Consider the following 21,748-nt stretch of genomic DNA (forward strand, 5'->3'; position numbering starts at 1 on the left):
GTGAGCAGTGATTTTTACCTGTTGATCGACCACATCAGTTGGTAGAATTTGTGTGAGCTTTGATTTTTGCCTGTTGATCGACCACATCAGTTGGTAGAATTTGTGTGAGCAGTGATTTTTACCTGTTGATCGACCACATCAGTTGGTAGAATTTGTGTGAGCAGTGATTTTTACCTGTTGATCGACCACATCAGTTGGTAGAATTTGTGTGAGCAGTGATTTTTGCCTGTTGATCGACCACATCAGTTGGTAGAATTTGTGTGAGCAGTTATTTTTGCCTGTTGATCGACCACATCAGTTGGGAGAATTTGTGTGAGCAGTGATTTTTGCCTGTTGATCGACCACATCAGTTGGGAGAATTTGTGTGAGCAGTGATTTTTTCCTGTTGATCGACCACATCAGTTGGGAGAATTTGTGTGAGCAGTGATTTTTCCCTGTTGATCGACCACATCAGTTGGTAGAATTTGTGTGAGCAGTGATTTTTACCTGTTGATCGACCACATCAGTTGGTAGAATTTGTGTGAGCAGTGATTTTTACCTGTTGATCGACCACAGCAGTTGGTAGAATTTGTGTGAGCAGTGATTTTTACCTGTTGATCGACCACATCATTTGGTAGAATTTGTGTGAGCAGTGATTTTTACCTGTTGATCGACCACATCACTTGGTAGAATTTGTGTGAGCAGTGATTTTTGCCTGTTGATCGACCACATCAGTTGGTAGAATTTGTGTGAGCAGTGATTTTTACCTGTTGATCGGCCACATCAGTGTGTAGAATTTGTGTGAGCTGTGATTTTTGCCTGTTGATCGACCACATCAGTTGGTAGAATTTGTGTGAGCAGTGATTTTTACCTGTTGATCGACCACATCAGTTGGTAGAATTTGTGTGAGCAGTGATTTTTACCTGTTGATCGACCACATCAGTTGGTAGAATTTGTGTGAGCAGTGATTTTTACCTGTTGATCAACAACATCAGGTGGGAGAATTTGTGTGAGCAGTGATTTTTGCCTGTTGATCGACCACATCAGTTGGTAGAATTTGTGTGAGCAGTTATTTTTGCCTGTTGATCGACCACATCAGTTGGTAGAATTTGTGTGAGCAGTTATTTTTACCTGTTGATCGACCACATCAGTTGGTAGAATTTGTGTGATTAGTTATTTTTGCCTGTTGATCAACCACATCAGTTGGTAGAATTTGTGTGAGCAGTGATTTTTGCCTGTTGATCGACCACATAAGTTGGTAGAATTTGTGTGAGCAGTGATTTTTGCCTGTTGATCGACCACATCAGTTGGTAGAATTTGTGTGAGCAGTTATTTTTGCCTGTTGATCGACCACATCAGTGGGGAGAATTTGTGTGAGCAGTGATTTTTTCCTGTTGATCGACCACATCAGTTGGGAGAATTTGTGTGAGCAGTGATTTTTTCCTGTTGATCGACCACATCAGTTGGTAGAATTTGTGTGAGCAGTGATTTTTGTCCTGTTGATCGACCACATCAGTTGGTAGAATTTTTGTGAGCAGTGATTTTTACCTGTTGATCGACCACATCAGTTGGTAGAATTTGTGTGAGCAGTGATTTTTGCCTGTTGATCGACCACATCAGTTGGTAGAATTTGTGTGAGCTGTGATTTTTTCTCTGTTTATCGACCACATCAGTTGGGAGAATTTGTGGTAGCAGTGATTTTTACCTGTTGATCGACCACATCAGTTGGTAGAATTTGTGTGAGCAGTGATTTTTACCTGTTGATCGACCACATCAGTTGGTAGAATTTGTGTGAGCAGTGATTTTTGCCTGTTGATCGACCACATCAGTTGGTAGAATTTGTGTGAGCAGTTATTTTTGCCTGTTGATCGACCACATCAGTGGGGAGAATTTGTGTGAGCAGTGATTTTTTCCTGTTGATCGACCCCATCAGTTGGGAGAATTTGTGTGAGCAGTGATTTTTTCCTGTTGATCGACCACATCAGTTGGGAAAATTTGTGTGAGCAGTGATTTTTGCCTGTTGATCGACCACATCAGTTGGTAGATTTTGTGTGAGCAGTGATTTTTACCTGTTGATCGACCACATCAGTTGGTAGAATTTGTGGTAGCAGTGATTTTTACCTGTTGATCGACCACAGCAGTTGGTAGAATTTGTGTGAGCAGTTATTTTTACCTGTTGATCGACCACATCAGTTGGGAGAATTTGTGTGAGCAGTGATTTTTTCCTGTTGATCGACCACATCAGTTGGTAGAATTTGTGTGAGCAGTGATTTTTGCCTGTTGATCGACCACATCAGTTGGTAGAATTTGTGTGAGCAGTGATTTTTGCCTGTTGATCGACCACATCAGTTGGTAGAATTTGTGTGAGCAGTGATTTTTGCCTGTTGATCGATCACATCAGTTGGTAGAATTTGTGTGAGCAGTGATTTTTCATGTTGATCGACCACATCAGTTCTTAGAATTTGTGTGAGCAGTGATTTTTGCCGGTTGATCGACCACATCAGTTTGTAGAATTTTTGTGAGCAGTGATTTTTACCTGTTGATCGGCCACAAGTTATAGTACTGAGGGATATTGTGGAAAAAGGGGATTGGATGTCTGGAACCGTGGTCTCGTGTCTCAGCTTTCCTCTGTTCGACTCATTAGAGAGATGTTCAAAAATAAACTTTGCAAACTCTTTGCTCTTCTCTTTACATGAAAAACCCTCTTCTCTATCATGTTTTCATGGAAGATTCTTTATTGAGATCATTTGGCGATGTTCAGCCACGCAGTAAGATCTTGACGATGAAAATATGTGTTTATTATTTTGAAGAATAATCATGGAGCCGGAAATTTGTATAAACTAATAAATATTTCATTTATTTGGAAGAAAGAAAATCCTACATTGTTTTGTTTTGTCTATAAATGGATTTTCACGTTTTTCATTATATCTTTGCTTTTCCTGCAGCAAAATTGATCTTAAATAAAGCGTATTTTTTAAAATGCACAATAATATTATAGGAAGAAAATAATTTAATAAGATTAACAATGGCCGATTATAAGCCTTTGTCACATCATCATTTATCATGAATTACTAACAAAATTTTATAAAATTAGCTAAAATATATAATCTATATATCTATAAAAGTGAACGTGTCTGTCTGTCTGTGTGTCTGTCTGTGTGTCTGTGTGCCTGTCTGTCTGTGTACATTTCCCTACGCAATAACTCTGTCAATTTTTAGTCTATAGACTCGAAATTTGAAATACCGGGTACTGAGATTTGGGAAATCGATGTGACGGGTGTCAGCCAGAAATATGGCTGTTAAGGGGTCAAATTTCAACGATTTGACCTTTAAGAATTCTACCAAACTCCTCCGACAATTTTGGGTCTAGACACATGAAATTTTAGATATAGGTTCCTTGAACCTGGATCTAACTTAATAAAGTGATTGGAGCCCGGAACTATAAATTTTAAGGGGTCATAATAGGGGTCAAATTTTTAAAAAATTAACCTTTTTTTTTTGTTTTTTTTGCTTTTTTTGCACAGCATACACCTCCAAACACCCGAGCAACGCCGGGCACCCCTGCTAGTAAACTATAAAAATACCCATGCCAAGATGAGTAAAACTCATGCACCAAATTAAAGTTTTGTACCAATGATTATTAAAACCAATGTATAAAACCACTAAACTATATGTCCAGAATACTTATTCCAATGTTTATCAAAATCCATTAAATAGTTTTTATTCTAGATGCTGTATTATATTAGCGCTCTCAGGCACCGCCAAATATTTGAGGCAATTATTGTTATCATTATTATTATCGTTATTACTGAAAGGTAGATGTTTTCGAATACAAAATATGCAGAGAGAATGCTCAAATAAAGTGAATTTTGAGAGATAAAAAAATAATGTATTGAATAGTACTAAAATTCGGTATTAAGCAAGATAAACAACTTAGGAATTTTATTTTCATTAATACCTATGAAAATACGTGACAAAGATCAGATTAATAACGTAGTTAGATAGAGAAGAGTTGAACAGTTAGAGTCAGTCCTAGTCTGCTTTTGTACTTGATAGTTATAAAATTGGATGGCCTCTGGAACGCCAGGAGAGGGGGAAACTATGGGACAGGGTATAGAGAAATGTAGACTAAAATAAGTGTGAAAATATATATAAACTACGATTTGTGTATGGGTGTTTTATAGAAATTCATTGGCAGCATTCATAGAACAAAAAAGGAAGAACAAGGTATGCATCCATTTTACTGGTGTCCTAACGGATAATGTTATTCGTCCGCAAAAGAACTGTTCGTGTACATTATTGTCCGTATATTTATTGATTGACTGTTATTCATATGTGTTAACACCACACATAGAGACACTCGCAATAAACCTTATACACACACACAAACGACAGTGAATGTATGCATTAAAAGACACGATTATATATATATATATAGTTATAGAGATTGTTATATACACACGAGTATGGAACATAATGTACGATTTGATTCTCGTTTATATACACTCGTTTTATATACGAGCATATAACAGAGACACTGTCTAAAACGTAAAGAACAGTCTAAAGGGACTAAAGACGAAGCGGAAGTTTAGGAAATCTTTCGTAATTGGTGTCTCATAGCTATCAATCAAATTTGTTAAGTCTGAAATATTTTAATTTTCGAATGGAGAAGTGTGTATGTTACGCCCTTCAAAATCCTTCAAAATACCTTAAAGAAACTAACATTTTGTAAATATATGTTATATGATATTACTGTTAAAATAGTTAAAATTTCACAGAAATCAGAAGTCCCTGCACTGCACAACTGGCTTTTATCCCGTTGTTAGTGCCTTTTGTATAAAATTAAATTTGACTAAATATAGCCTACATTACAGCCAATTAGTAGCAATGTTCTAAAATGAATAACCGTTAGTAAATTAGTTTAAAAGTGAATACTGCACATGCAAATATTTAAACATACATAACTTTATATAAAAATGATATTTACTTTCGAATTTTGTACGGGATTCCAATCCCGAGACGTCACATATTAGATTCTGGATTTCTCTTCCAAGGGATTGAGTTGGACTGCATATAAAGTGTTGACTCTTCTTTTTTACCTTAAATTCTTTTTTCTTTATTCCATTCCTTTTATATATTTTACTACTCCACTCTCTCCTATATTTTCTCTTCAGTTTCTATTACATTCTCGCTGTTTTTCCTCTATTTTGATTCGTTTGCTTTTCATTAATCCCGTTATACATATCACCCAAAACATTTTTCATTCCTAATCTAATTGTCCATTACTCTGTTTTAATTTTTTTACACTTATTTTTGTATAATGCCCCGTTTCCTCTTCTGATGAAAAGCATTTGGCTTCGAAATGCCATAGTATAAGTTTTTTTCCATTCCCCTCTCAATTTTGTCCGTATTGACATAATAATATAATAAACTATCTGTGACTTTACTTGTTATCCTTTTAATTTAATTTATAAATTACTCTCTTAACCGAGTAAACCTTTCTCTATCCTGACAGATTTGTTTTTATTGAAAATATATTTATTCAGACTCATTTATATATATATATATATATATATATATATATATATATATATATATATATATAAATGAGTCTGAATAAATAAAAAAATATGTATATATATATAAATCAGTCTGAATAAATAAAAAAATCAATATATATATATATATATATATATATATTGATTTTTTAACGATACAAATTAGAAAATATGTAGTTATATTGATATTGACTTTTTAACAATAAAAATGAGAAAATCGTCCATATTTTATTTGGACGTATATAATATTTTTATTTATTTTATTATTTTGCAAACAGTAATCTACGTACATGCATGTTTAGAGGTATGTACCTCTCTTCCGCGCAGCTTCACTGTGCCTAGGGATCGAACACCGGACCATGTGTATTACAGTCCGGCGCGTTAACCGTTGCGCCATGAACTCATAGATAAGTAAACTGTTTATTTTTATCGTTTATAAACTTAAATTTCTTTTTGATTTTTTAACGATAAATTCTGTTAAATAATACATACAAACACAGGCACACACACACATACACACATACACACACATACACACAGACACACACACACACACACACACACACATATATATATATATATATATATATATATATTTATTATTTTTCCAAGTAAAAAAATTAAAATATGAAAAGTAAATAATTTAACGGGGTTAATAGTGCTTAATAATAAAGAGCAACATGTACATTTATTTATAATCTAATAAACATTATTTCAATGTCGCTACACAATTAAAATCATGCTTCAGACCAATTGATGAAAATAATAACCAATCGACTTTCATCAGGATACAGAAACAAAAATGTATTCTTCTTTCAAATGTCATATTCTTATTCTCAAGGGTAGATAAAAACAGATCAATTGTACTAACCATTGAAGCTAAGTAAGTCACGTGTTTAAACTATAAAGAAAATAAGAAAGAGAGAAGAAAAGAAAGATGAGAAAGGAAGCGAGTCAATAGACGCCAATCGATTTCTCACCCCCCCCCCGATTAAAAAGTCAAACACACCTTAATAAGAAAATCGAGAGAAAAGGGATGTGTGGTAGTATCTGATTAATCATTTTTATATTTTTATTTATTTGAAAATCTTATTTTACTGACTCAACGTTAAATGTTTGATACGCTATAGTTCACTTTAATATATTTCAATGAAATTCATTTATTGTTTTCATTAGTTGAAAAACCTAAATTTAAAAATGACATCCAGGGTGTATCAAAGGTTAAAGATATTTAAGAATAAGTTAAATCGGAAAAAATATAAGCTATTATATCTGAGAGGAATTAAATATTAATTTTAATCTTTATGAAAACTGTAAATAATTATAATAAGTGACGTTATTACTTATTCTATGATACGAGGTGAATCATAATATAGTAATGATGTTTATATTGTAATAGTAAATAAACAGATGTGCAAATGGATAGATAAGTACTAAAGAATGAATTAAGATATAATACGTAAATATAAATAAGTAAAATAAAATACTAAATTAATATAAAAATAAAGATAATAAGATATAAATAAAAATAACCAATAAAAATATTTTTTTTATAAATGTATAAACATCGTTAAAATATATATCAGGAAAATTATGCAAGTAAAAATAGATAAGTAATTCATGAAAAGAAAATAGCAAAAATGGGAATAAAGTAGAGATATACGTGTCGATGTCTACAGTAAAAACAAAGAAGCGTAACGATATTTATAAAGCATTCGTTAGCAGTCTACAAAAAATGAATGCAAGAGATAAGAAACAGAAATTTTAACAATAAGATAAAAGTAAAAACTAAGTATGAGATCGAAAATAAGATGAAAAAAAGTATAGCAAAAATAAAAAGTAAGATAAATTATGAGAATGAAAATGAAAATAATATAAATAAAATATTTAATACTACATTGATCAAACTTTAAAAAATATGAGAACTCATGCAAAATCTGTGCCTAAATCTAAACGTAGATTCCATGAACAAAGCTTTATTCTTAGAACTGCACGTCTGTGGAATTGTGGTCCGTTTTCCTGCTTTCCGGCTGACTACAATATGGTTGTCTTCAAGTCTAACGTAAACAAGTTTTTGATGAGCCATTCCATATAAGTTAACAAATTTACCGAATTGATTACTATATTGTCTAATTTCTACTGTACACTCTTTAAACCTTATCCTCGAGTGACCTTTTGACCTTGATAATGTGGCGATGCCTGTGTAAAAAAAAAACACTAAAATACACACGCACACACACACACACATATATTTTTATATTTTGGCAACAAGTCATAATTTAGACACGTCTAATGGAACACGACAGAGTTATTCCTTTTTCCGATCTTTCTGGATATCTTTTCCATTTGCCGAGCGGTCTTCTTAATTTCGGCAGGCATATTATATAAAATAGCGCCCAAAAGTTGTCCGACCATATTTTTCTCAAGCGCTTTCTATCGGTGCATCCGATTATCGTCAGGAGCAATTCTTGTTGTTTTCTTTTCCTTTGAGGCTTTGTGTATTTTTTTAATGGGCTATAAAGGTGGGTGTAGGAGGGTCGGGGACGAATAATTTTTATTTATTTTATTTCATTTTTAGTTTCAATTTTCCTATTTTATAGTTTATTAATTTAGTTTCATCTTAGTTATTAAATACTGTTAGTATATTTGTCCCGGTGGTGAATGAGATTTAAATTTTTAAAAAGGGCTGTATTTTTTTATATAAGTATGGCTTCTAGTATTTTTAGTCGTGTGCAGTTGTTAAGATATTGAATTTTAGTATTTTTAGTTAAGATATTTCTAATGTCGGACGACTGTAGGTTTTTATCGTGGGATATTAAGTGTTGCTTTATGGCACTATTGTCAGCTATATATATATATATATATATATATATATATATATATATATATATATATATATATATATATATATATATATATATATAACTCATCATAATTATATAATGCATGTGCTTTCTACATTTGGAGGTACCAAATTGGCCAAAGGGAGCATTATTCCCAACTCGCATTTTGGTAAAAATACACTTTTCTATAAATAATTGAATTAATTCAAAAAGTATTGTAAAAAAAAATAACATCTACACAAAACGCGATACATTCAGCAACTATGCAAAATAGCCTTGTAGTAGAGGTTTATGCTTCTTACCATGGGTCTCGCATTTCGAAACTCGCTAGATTTATCCACTCTGATGAGTCGTAGATGACGAAATACGTGTCAGTGGATTATTATATGCAAAGCAAACTATACATATGCCGCTCCCCATTTCGGGGTACCAAATTGGCCAAAGAAATTCGCATTGAGGTAAAAATGCACTTTTGTATAAATAGATAAAGTCATTCAAAAAGTATCGTAAAAACAAAAACAAATAACATCTATACCTATACATATACTAGTATACCCTATGGCCCTTTAAGTGTAAGATGAAAAATGTTCAAAAGAAAAAGTGATTTTGAGATTATATTGTTCTTTATTGTCCAGAAAAAAATATTTTCAGGTGATAAGTGAAAAAAATAAAAATCAGTAATCCCCCAGAGCACTAATGCAAGCACTAAATAAAATTAAGGAGGCCCTACTGAAAGAACTATTAAAGTTTCTACCTCACCCCCCCTACTTAAGAGAAAATATTTTTTAAGTAAGTCCAAAAAAAAAAAACGTCAGGATCCACAAGAGCGCTACTAAAAGCAGTAAATATGGTTATAAGTATGATTATAGTTATATATTGTATATTTATATTTAAATCACTTTTTTAAAACTCAACGGAGTTAAATTACATTAAAGTTGTAAGGAAAGCACGTTAAAATAAGTTAAAACAAAAAATATTGTTGACCTTGTGTATGCTTTGAATAACAGCAGTGGCTTTTACTATCGCCCTTAAGACAGGGCGGCCATGAAATAGGTAATCAGACGGATCTTTTGAAACCGGAAGTCAAAAACTGAATGGGCGGTTTAAACACCCAAGCAAGCAAGAAAGAAAGCTGATCTGAGTTTTATATATATATATATATATATATATATATATATATATATATATATATATATATATATATATATATATATATAATACATTTGATGTCTGTGAGTAAATAAAAAAGAAATAACGATAGAATGTGTGAAATTATAATACTTTTCAAAAGTAGTGTCTTCTTTTATTCCGCCTGAATGAATTAGAGGAGATTGCAAATTGCATTTTTATGATGTGAGTTAAGCATTCATAACCTGAAAGTTTCATCTCTCTATTGCCGATATCGACGGTGTGAGACTCTCAGAAAGCAACTACTATCATAGACAAGCATCAGAAGCAGAGCCGCATCATTGAATTCTTGGAAAATGTGCATTGATTATGTTGATGACTATGTAGAAAAATAAATTCTCGAGCACAAATTGTTTTAATAGTACCACTCTCGTCTTCGTAGTTCTTCGACTTTTTGAGTAAAAGAATAGTGGGCGTTACTTTAAAACCAACCCTCATATAAGAAAGTGTACTCCAGAAGTCCATGCACAACCTTCCTTATCGCTGGAAAAGTGCATTGAGAATGGTGGTGACTATGTAGGAAATAAATTCTCGAGCACAGAAAGTCGTTGGTATTAATGGTATAACTCTCACTTTCATAACGCTTCAACTTTTTGATTTAAAAATAGGAGTTCTCAATTTGGACACTACCATCTTCACAGCTATTACTTCCTTCTTTGTAGGTCACTGTAGTATACGTTTATTTGCCATTTTACCATCCTCCTATGTTAGCATAAATATGCAACCGGAAGTAAAGAGACTTAAAATCTTCAGTTATGCTTAATTTTTTAAAAATTAAATAAATGTATACAAACCCAACGGTCACAGATTTAGCGAAAAGACTTTTGGTATAATTTCTGTTGGGAATTTTCTGTTTTATTTACATTAAAGTCCAAGAGTCGTGATAATTAAATCTTTCATAGTCGCATTTACTTCATTTTGAATCCATTTGCCTGTTTTTCTGTCCGTTTTACTTTTTATTCCGTTTTTTGATGGGCTAAAAATTCTAGTAAAGATAGAATGCTACTGAACTATATGCTAAGTATCCATATTTCCCTGTACATACTGATATATAAACATATATATAGTGTACAGCATAATCATGGTGACACATTGGTTCCCATTAAGTTACCGAAATTAAGCCATGTTGAGTCAGGTCAGTACTAAAATGGGCAAGCATTTGGGAATTCCAGATTGCTGTATGTGCTCTTTACTTATCTGGGTCTTGTTTACAGTCGTCTTGGGCTTCTCTCTGCAACTGAACTCAATCAGTACCGACCCAGAAGAGGTGTGGTTGGGATTGTGTAACTCTTGCCTCACAATTACATGCACAACCGCCGCACTTATAGGTGGTATCCATTGTCTTTCGGGACTGAATAGAGACGTTTGTAATCATATTTCAATTTTGATTACATGACTTTGATTTTAAAGAAGTGTCTTAAAGTCTTATGACAAAATTAAAATTCAAGGAATCTGGCTTAATTGGTGTCTAATTACTATAGATAAAATATAATGCAAATCTGAAATATTTGAATTTTACCATGGGAGATTATAGCCATATTATGTATCCTAAAAAACTTTAAAAGTTTTCTAAAGAAACTGAAATTTGGGAAATATTTATTAATTGATGTCTAATACTTCCTGTTGAACTTTTTACAAAAATCAAAGATATCAAAATTTTCACGAAGGACTTACCCCCCCTTTACTCCCTTTCGCATAAAACTAAATTAAACTAAATATAGTCCACATTACTCACTCTTATGCTTAGCAGTTGTGCTCCAAACTTGATAATGATCGCTTAATTAGTTTAGGATTGAATCCTATACATAATGCTATATAAACATATACACGAAGTCGTGAAGGAAGCAGAATAATATGTCGACTTTGCTTCCTTCTGCTGTGCTCTTAGCTGAGCTAAAATCTTTAATCAGACTTGTCTGCCTGCATGTGTCACTTTCAAAGACATTTAATCTTTCATAGTGGCGCTTACTTAATTTTGAAATGTCTGAGACAAGCAAACAGACTCTTCTGAAAGGCATATTAGCATCTGAGGTCTACAACTGAATCTGTTGAGCCTGAAATGGCGTCCAAAAATAACCTCAATCCTTGGATTCAGATTATTATAATATGAATCTCTCAGAAATAAGAAGATAAAGAGCTGTTGTTTCTGAGTGATTTTCCGGACGATATAATGATGGGTAATTCCTCCAGGTAAATTCCAAAATGGCACAAATAATTTTTACACTTTTTTATATCCTTTATTTTTTATATATGACAAACTTTTTAATAACGATGCTATCAAATATATATTTAAGCATACAAGTAGAATACTAATAAAACAACTATGTATACATTCACTTGTTTAAAAGGAGAGGGGGCATTTGAATATATACTGTTGACTTTCCTGTATGATCGTTTTTAAATAGAGATTTGCTGTCTGTAAATAGATTATTATAATGCACCACCTGACATACAATTTTAGATACGACATGCAAAACTGTTAAATGAGTAATCTTGTATTTTCAAAAATCATCATTTTTTAAATACATCTAGAATACCAATGAATGTACAAGTTTTCTGTAAAAAAAGAGACAGAACATTTGAATATAAAACCTTTTAATTTCCTGTGTGATCATATTATAATAGCGATTTGGTGTCTGTTAGTACCATAGTTAAACATGCTCCCATCTCACCCTGAAAATATTAGGTCGATTCAAAACATTTTGCCGAATTTAAATTTGATCTTGAAAATACCCCTGTGTTTTTGCAAATATTTATTCATAACAATAACGAACTTAGCTGTCTATAATTTGATTCTATCTGACAACAAGCTTATATATGCCTTGCTTGTAAAATTTTTTTATATTTCGATGTGAAATATAAATCTGACTTATGTTCAACCTCTTTTCATGATGTTAACCTACAGCTTTCTAATTTGGTTTTTAATCCTTGAAATAAATGAAAATCCGGGGAGCTATGTAAGGAGAATATGCAGGATTGGGCAAGATTTTCCAAATAAATTGTCCTACGAGATCTTATACCAGTAGTAGTGTGTGTGGAGTAGCATTATCATGATGAAAAATTACTTCTTTTCTTTTAACAATGGAAGGTCGTTTTCGAATCAAAAATATTGTAGAAAAATATTAATTATGCATTAATCGTATAAAATACAAGTTATAAGTTAATTATCGTAATATGTTTGAATAATGATAATATGCATGAAATAAATGACAATGGTTTAAAATGCTCTTTCTTAAAACAGGTAAAATCTTTTACACCGACCTCACAAAATTTTGGCTATGACATGTAAAACTATTAATACAACCTTATACAGTTGTTACTTGGAAATGACCCTTTAGATAGTGATGGCCCTGTTCAATTCTGAAATAGTCTGGATATCATTTTGATCGACACTATATTTGGGATAACTCCCCACAGAAAAAGAAATATGTAATATTAAACACAACTAGATATGAAACCATTGAAGATTGCACCTCTTACTTATGAGACAATCATCAAAGTGTCCCCATAGCCATTTCAACAAATAGTGCTAGGGTGAGAGTTCTCTATTCTATCAAAACCACTTATTATTCCTTATTCATCTGCTCCCAACTGTACTAAATTATCTTAAAAAAAGTATTACTTGCATAAAAAAAAACTCAATTTCTAAATTAAGATTATTATGTGAATCTGTCCGAAATTACCCTTAGCAATGAAAGTAGTAAAAGATTTCTCTTCGGCAGGTCAACTGATTGGATTCCGACATCTTTTTCGATGCAACATCGGAAAAAACAAGTTATTCCTCACAACATCCTTCTTCTCTGTCCCAAAACATCTCAACGGCCATGAAACAGCACTCAATATTGATCAATGTAGACATGCACATTCGGGACATATTAATGAATGAAAATAGCACAAAAACTGTTGGATATTCAGGACGGAAACTTGGTGGATAAGTCAGATATAGACTGAAGTTTATAATAAGATTGTAAATTTCATTCATAATTCCATGAGTAGAGTTTTTTTTTCACTCTGCATATCTTTTGGCATCTCCATTTCGAACTATCTTCTCAATTCAATACTTTAAAATAATATTATTATTTATTTGTTACGATATAGTTTTTACTATTATTTTCTGAAGAAACTCCTTAAAAAATCTTACGCTTATTTATTCCGTAATAATCTTTGCTAGTTTGAAAATAGAAAATTATTATGACTCCAAGACACTGTATACATTCTGCATTATAGACATTATCATAACTCGATAAAGCCCATAGCCATAACTTATCATCATCTTTTGAATCTTAATATCAATTAATATTGTATTTTAACCTTAGTTCCAACCATTTCCTCTGATTCAAATTAATACAAAAAATATACTATTACTCATGTCGATGCAAAATTACATTTCCAAATCTAAATAAAAGAGGATTCATCTTTAAATGTTAGAAGCCATAAGAACTTTATTTAAGTAATTAAATTAACAGCTACAAATTCTATCTCTTCGTATCTACTATAAATATGTCTAATTATTCATACTGGATTTTCCATAGCTTATATCTTACTTCCAGTTATACCTGTACTGAAATGTAATTTTCATCATAGTTATAGCGTTACTTAAATCAATATTGAATAAATATATTTTCCTTGTCCCTTTATCGACTTAAATATCCAGAGTTCATGCATCAAATTTTATCTTAATTCCGAATATAACTTTGAATCATACTTTAACATTTTATCCTATTCTAAAACTAATACATGAACAATATCTTAAGTATATATTGATTCAATCAAGCAGTTGTAAATCTAAATGCTTCCGCATGCTTTTTACTTTACACTCTTTTCCATTAACAATGGAAAGCATAATAAAATCCTTTTCAAGGTTTTGATATTTTACTAAAAGTAATCCGTGGAACCAGAACCGAAGGAAAATTTTAATATAATTCCCGATTCTACAAAACGATTCGTAAAGAATTAAAGTTTATTTTCCATTGTTTATACTAATGATAAAATTATAAATATTTATTATTTTTCAAACTACCTATAAATTCACAATTTATGCAACATAATAGCATAAGAAATGCGATGTAAATTATTATTACTTGTGGATAAAAAAAAATGTAAAAACATGAAAATGAAATGTGGGCTTTTGTCCGGTAACTTCTTTCCAGTCCTTCATTATGGCAAAAGAGACTGCCAAAAAATGGTGTGATGACAAAACATAGAATATTTTTAAAAGCTTTATTCAATTAGGTCTAAATTTTAAAAAAAATATTTTCATCGTTCTGTTTCCACCTTCGACGTAAATACACTCGACAGTCAGTTAAATCGTGGCCTTCGTTATAAAGATGGCCGGCCAGCTGAAAAAATGACGTCATCGCCGAGGTCCCAACAAGCAAGATATGTGGAACTCTTAGACTGTCAATAATGAACAGTAATTTTTACAGACAGCGTTACAAAACTTCAAAATTGGATTAAAATAAAGAAATAAAGAAAGAACACGATTTATACTGAAACTCATCTAATATTAATAATAAAAAAATAATAAAAAAAAACACAAGTTATTTGTTTAAGTATATTATAAGCAATTGAATATTTCGTTGTATTATAGATTTTAAAGATTAGAATGCGTTCTTTAATTACTTATAAATTACATTTTAAAAAAGTGAAGGAACACGATTTGATTTTAAATAAACTTGAAGTTTATTTAATATAATTAAATGAAAATTATGCATGTAAGATTATGAATATTTGAAGCAGAACACAAGCAAAACATTTGATATGAGTTAAGACAATAAACAAATATTAAAATTAAACTTTTTTTTAAAGCAAAATGAATATTTTTTTTTAAATCAAAATGAATATTTTTTAATCAAAATGAATATTTTTAAATCAAAATGAACCACAATATTTTTTTCAAAATCAAAAACAATATTTTTAATAAATTCATGAAATATTGCACAGTAAAAAAATTAACCTAAAGAAAAAATCATGTTTCTTATTTAAGATTATTTCACCACATAACAAAAATAACATGCAAAATCATTTTTTTATATCCATATTTTCAGTTTGTTAAAATACGTGGGTTTGTATTACTGTACACATAGATTCGAAAAAGTTGTCAAAAAACAAATATATAACAAATAAATGTTATCAAAGGCAAGATAAGTTACTTTTCTACCAAACTGGATATATTTTTCGTGTTTTTATTCAATGTAACATGTTTATTCAGCTTGAAAAACATAGTGTTTACCGATGTATTCGAAAATTCCAGATGGCGTCTGATTCTCTCTTTAACACGGTAAGTTTGGGAAAAGGTGTTATAAATACAAAACCGGATAAAATACTGTTAAAAACTCGCTCAATATATGTTACCGTGACATAGGTTGACATATATTCGGCGGGTTTTTAATAGTATGTTGTATAGTTTTTTATTTATAATACCTTATTCCAAACTTACCGTGTTAAAGAGAGAATCAGACGCCATCTTGAATTTTCGAATACATCGGTAAACACTATGTTTTTCGAGCTGAATAAACATGTTACATTGAATAAAAACACGAAAAATATTTGGTAGAAAAGTAACTTATCTTGCCTTTGATAACATTTATTTGTTATATATTTGTTTTTGACAACTTTTTCGAATCTATGTGTACAGTAATACAAACCCTATTACGTTAATGAAATGAGTTGTACTTATTTACTATGCCTCCCCACGGGACAGAGTTAGACACCAGGGCCGTTTTTTTAACGTGGAGAAAAGGTACAAAAATAAAAATTGTCTCAGTCGTGAAGGATTTCTCCTCCACCGAAAGAGAACAAGAAATAGAATGCAGCATCTGGAGAACAGATACTACACTTTGATCTGGTCCCGAAGGCCAAGACTGTTTAAGACCACGAGTGAACGCGCGTTTTTTTTTTTTTAGTTTGTTTCATATATATATATATATATATATATATATATATATATATATATATATATATATATATATATATATATATATATATATATATATATATAAAATAAGTATTTTTAAATTTTATCTTTCTAGCTTTAAAAAAAAGTTTAAAAATTTTATCAGCCGGCATAATTTATTTTTAAATATTGAAAAATTTCAGGAAAATTAATTTTTGTTAGATTTTTAAACGTGTGTCAACAGCTGAAAAAAATCGTGTTTTAAAGAGTCGATGTTGTCTCGCATTTTCATTAGTTTTGTATGCTGTAAAAAATTTTTTTTAATATTAGCAATTTATTTGAAGCTTCTTCTTTTGAATGGTAGAACATTTAGGATGATAATATTGAATTAAATTATAGTTACATCGTGTTAAATACAGGGGGGAGCACGTTAAAACTTACTTTGCTGAATGGAGATGGTGTAAAATCTTTTTTTTTTTTTACTGCATTATAATTCTTTATCTTTCGGAAATGAAAATACTGTCACTTTTTGGTCCTTTACGATAATTTCCTCAGCAAGTTGGAACGATGCACCGTGAAGGCATTTTAATAAAAAAAAGAAATATTACACTGACTTCAAGACGTTACGAATGCCTACCGGTGACTACCGGTGTCACCGGTATGGACTATCCGTGATGACGTCAGCAGATTAAATTATTTTTGCTCACCGGCCATCTTGTCTTTTAAGACGGTCTTGGTTAAATCCTATGCCTTGGATGTGGAAGTCACTAGATGTCGGAGAGCTGTCTACTCTAAAAGCATCTTTTCTTAAATGGCGAGGCTTTGGAATTCTCTCCCTATTCCTTTTTTTTTTTTACTTAACCAACACGCAAAAAAAAAATGTAACATGAACAAACATCTTAATGTACAGTTCTTACTTACTTCGTAGTGAAGCGAAGACTACAGATACTACTATCATTACAGTATACTCTCGCCATTTCACTTTGTCTCTATCTTTCCCTTTTCCTTACTTCCTTCTTTTTTCTCTGTGGGACCAGAGGTTTTAGCCAATCAGGAGGAGGACAGTTCTGGAGAGAAAGAAGAAGATACAAAGACATACTTGAGCTGAAACACGGCTTGAACCAAGACGGAGAGACGAGTTAATCCGGAGTCATTACACAAAATGAAAAATCCCGAACTTTCTATGACCCGATACAACTTACAGGCTTACTATAACCTTGGATGCTGAAACGTATATAAAACCGTTTCGTTTTTGAAAGGCCTTGTTTCTTTGTTATTATTATCCCCAGGTCTGTTTCTAGACCGTCCCGACACTCCTGTCTTCTTATTAATTTCAACGACTCCCCTAAAGGGAGACCCGCCGACAAAAATTACATTATACCTGCTCGACAAAAGTTACACTATAGTAACCGCAATAAATGTCCCTATAAATTCGGACCCTAATTCAGAGTAGTCTCATACATCGCAGCAGCAATGTGCCTTGTTTGCAGTGAATATGGGTTTTAAATAAAATAAACATCCATTAATTAATTCAAAAGGATACAATTTCAACATGACTGTACCAGAGTAACCAGTTCTTAAAATGACTTCTTTGCTAGATAAGTTATAGTGTTTTCAGTAAATCCTCCCATATATTTGTTGGGTTTAGTTAGCTTTTACATTGAAGATTCATCTAATCATGTATGTGTTATTTAACTGCCGCCCGACAAGAGAACATTGAGAGAGCTATGTAACAAAGTTCTTTGATTCAATGATATTATAAAACTATTCGGGAGTGAATGTATCACTACTCTTTTTCCACTGTATATTTTCTGTTGTTAGTAAGTAAGCAAATGTTCATCACAATTTACTACTATGCACACAGAAAACCTACACCAAATGAAAGTGAGAGTGAAAGTAAAAGTGAAAGTGAAAGTAAAAGTATATAATAACCTGTTCACCTAAAATGCCTTTTAGAATATTCGATTGCTACTGCTTCAGTAAATCAACCCAAAACTGTAATATTTATTGTGAAGAGTTAATACGACATTTATTGCCAACAATAATTCTTGTAGAAAACGCACGAGGATATATTTTTCTCAGAAAAGAGTTTTCCCAAGGGGAGAGGGGTGAAGGAGGGGGCTTTAGAAAATATAATCTCCGCTTTGTTTTATTCCTTTCTGCCTCATGTTTATAATAGTTCAGGATATGAGTTATTTTTAGGAAGGTTCTTTAACTGTTTTGGAACTTTGCCTCTTAGACTAGAAGTAACCAGTGGAAATTACATGGTGACGTACCCATCATCTTCTCTTTTTTCTTTATTATAAAGATAACGATCGGTTGAATAAGACAAATATCAACATTTTTTTAATTCTTATTTGATTTTGGAACAATTCATTTTCAAATCAGTAAAATCTAAATTTCTCTGCTCAACGACATTAACTACTTAAGAATTACATCTTTGGGTTTAGCCTTTCATGAGTGGAAGGTTTCGTTTTTTAAATGGATGTTGAAGGTGATAATGTACGTCCAAAACAAAGTACAAGTGTATTGCTATCTGTTATGGTGTTGGATGGTAATAAAACGAAAGGAACACAGAACTTTTAGGAACTAACATGTATTCACATATATTACAGGCAAAAGCAGGTTGAGCAATACCATTCCTCAACTGTAGGGCGTTTGCACACGACCACCTTGGCTGCGTGCCAATCTCTGACTCCAGGCACCGGTACTCGTTACTGGAAGTGACGTCACCAGAGGAAGTAACGTCATGAGATAGTCCATTAATCCCATGGAGAGGCGTCTAGAAAACTATCATTCTTTGTCAAGAAGACATTTTTATTATGTGAATTATTTGGACTTTTGTTCTCATCTTCAGTGTTATTTTTACATTTGTAGTCGATGTAATCTCCAATCTTCTTCGTGTGCAACTTTTCAAACTCTTTCTTTTGAACTCTAGAATCTGCACCGAATTTTGAGAAAAACCCCTTCTAGGGGTTAAGGGTTCAATCCGTAATGCGGCTATACTAAGAATACAATTGCAAATTATTTCAGACTTCTACCCGGCCGCGGCTGAGAGGATGAGAGCATGTTTCCTCCATGGATCAAGATACATCCGGAGAAGCTCAGAAGTTACATTGGTCGAAACTTTATGAAAATAACACTCGAGATAAGTACAGTTGTCCAATATTAAACATTTTTAGTTTATGTGAATTTCTTATTTGAAGCTATTTTTAAGGAAACCTAGGATATCACTGCTACTCGGATTTAAAATATGAGTAAATATCATGAATTTTTTCTCATATTAATTAGCATGTTAAGTTGGTTTCTTAAACCTGCATGATTCTGCTGTTAGCATTGGTTTCCCTGATTCGATATATTAATCAAATTAATGATGCAAACATCCATAGTAAAAGTGGTGCAATAGATCTGACAGGATGTCAAGTCGTCAGTCTGCTAAATAAAAACAACAAAAGGTGCACATAAATACGTATGTCAAGTTATTTACACAGGGTTCGTGCTTCATTCCCATAGGGAATCATGAGGCGTAATAAAGTATAAAACAAAATAAATGTTTTATATATATATATATATATATATATATATATATATATATATACATATATATATATATAATAAATGTTTTATATATATATATATGTTATATATATATATATGTTTTATATATATATATATATATATATATGTTTTATATATATATAATACAAAATTTACGATTGTAGAATATTCTCATGTTTATGAATTATGACAATCAACGTACACGACTTCATAAGTATCTAAATATACTTCCATTTAAAGAACACTCCCTGGTAACCGAGAGGAGAAACACAAGCTTACAATGACAAGGTTGGCTTTCCTGACTGGGTTTAAATCTCCCAACCAGCGATAATTATCACTTCCTGTACTAATGACTGCATAAGCATGAAACACTTGTGTCTGAAGGTGTAAAAAAGTATTAATACTTATTGAAAAAATTATATATATATATATATATATATATATATATATATATATATATATATATATATATATATATATATATAGTAAGTAGTAAGCTTCGCAAATAACAACACAGAATTTTTCATAATTCATTCTCGCGAAGATTCGTCAGACTATTGCATGGAGTCGTTGTTACTGCATGCTTTTATATATTCGCCTGGTACAATGTTTGATATTTACTCAATCATATTCTTTTTTATTCACACGCATAATCGCACGTTTATAAGGCAGAAGTTCACTTGATCTCTCATTCACCCTTTTCTTTGTTCGGTTTTGGTAGGGATAGGCCCCGTTTTCTTTGTGCTAGAATTTAGTTTTAATCGAATGTGTGCAGAGAGGTTCGCTTACATTTTAGTTTATACTAGTTTTTTATTTCTTTATTTATTAATTATTATCATTTCTGTTATTATTGTAATTTTCTATTTATTTATTCTTTGTTTTTCTTTTTTTATGTATTATTATCCTAAGACAAAAATTTATTTTGTATTCCCATATGTTTGCTATTTCATTTTTGCAGCTAAATAAAGTTTAGGGTTTTAAAAATCATGATGTCTAACTTCACATTCAAGCATAGTCTACGCGCGCGGGCTATCTTTTCCTACAGGTATTACGTTGCCGTATTATTTTCGACCTGACTTTCGATTTATCTTGTATGTCGAGTAGTGGTTAACTAATTCTTTATTTATTCAGCGTTTGATTGTTTTTTAATTTACTTCCATCGTATTAATAGCTGTATTTAAAATCAAGAGAGATAATAACTACGTAATATCTTGTGTTATTCGCATTTTCTTTGGCAAATATTGTGGCAGGTTTAATAAAGTATTATTTTCAGTTCTGTCCAATACACCAAGCTAGAATTGGAATCTGCCAATATAAAATTAGGACAGTTCCAGGAAATATGTTTAAAAATTAATTCCATGATGTCAAAACAAAAATCACGAATTAAAATTGTATTACATTAAACATTTAAAAATAAATTATAACCACAGTGGTTAGAATACTTGAAAAAATCTATTGTAAAAGTAATATTCTCCTGTAGGCTTAATGTTCAATTCTCCGTGTGGGCGATTGAAAATACAATTGCGAATTATTTAGAACCTTTATTCAGTCATGGCTGACGGAACAAGAACATGTTACGTCCGTTAAGTAAATAAAGGGTGACGTTCGAAATTCCTGATACAACAGAAATATTCTGAAGTTCGACAAAGTACACTTGAAGAAGATCGAAGGTTACAAAATGTGGTAAAAAATCATGCTCAAGATGAGAACAGTAGTCCAATCAAACC

Source organism: Euprymna scolopes, chromosome 9 (genome assembly GCF_053919585.1).
Source record: "Euprymna scolopes isolate OS-2025 chromosome 9, ASM5391958v1, whole genome shotgun sequence".
In the NCBI taxonomy this organism is placed as follows: Eukaryota; Metazoa; Mollusca; class Cephalopoda; order Sepiida; family Sepiolidae; genus Euprymna; species Euprymna scolopes.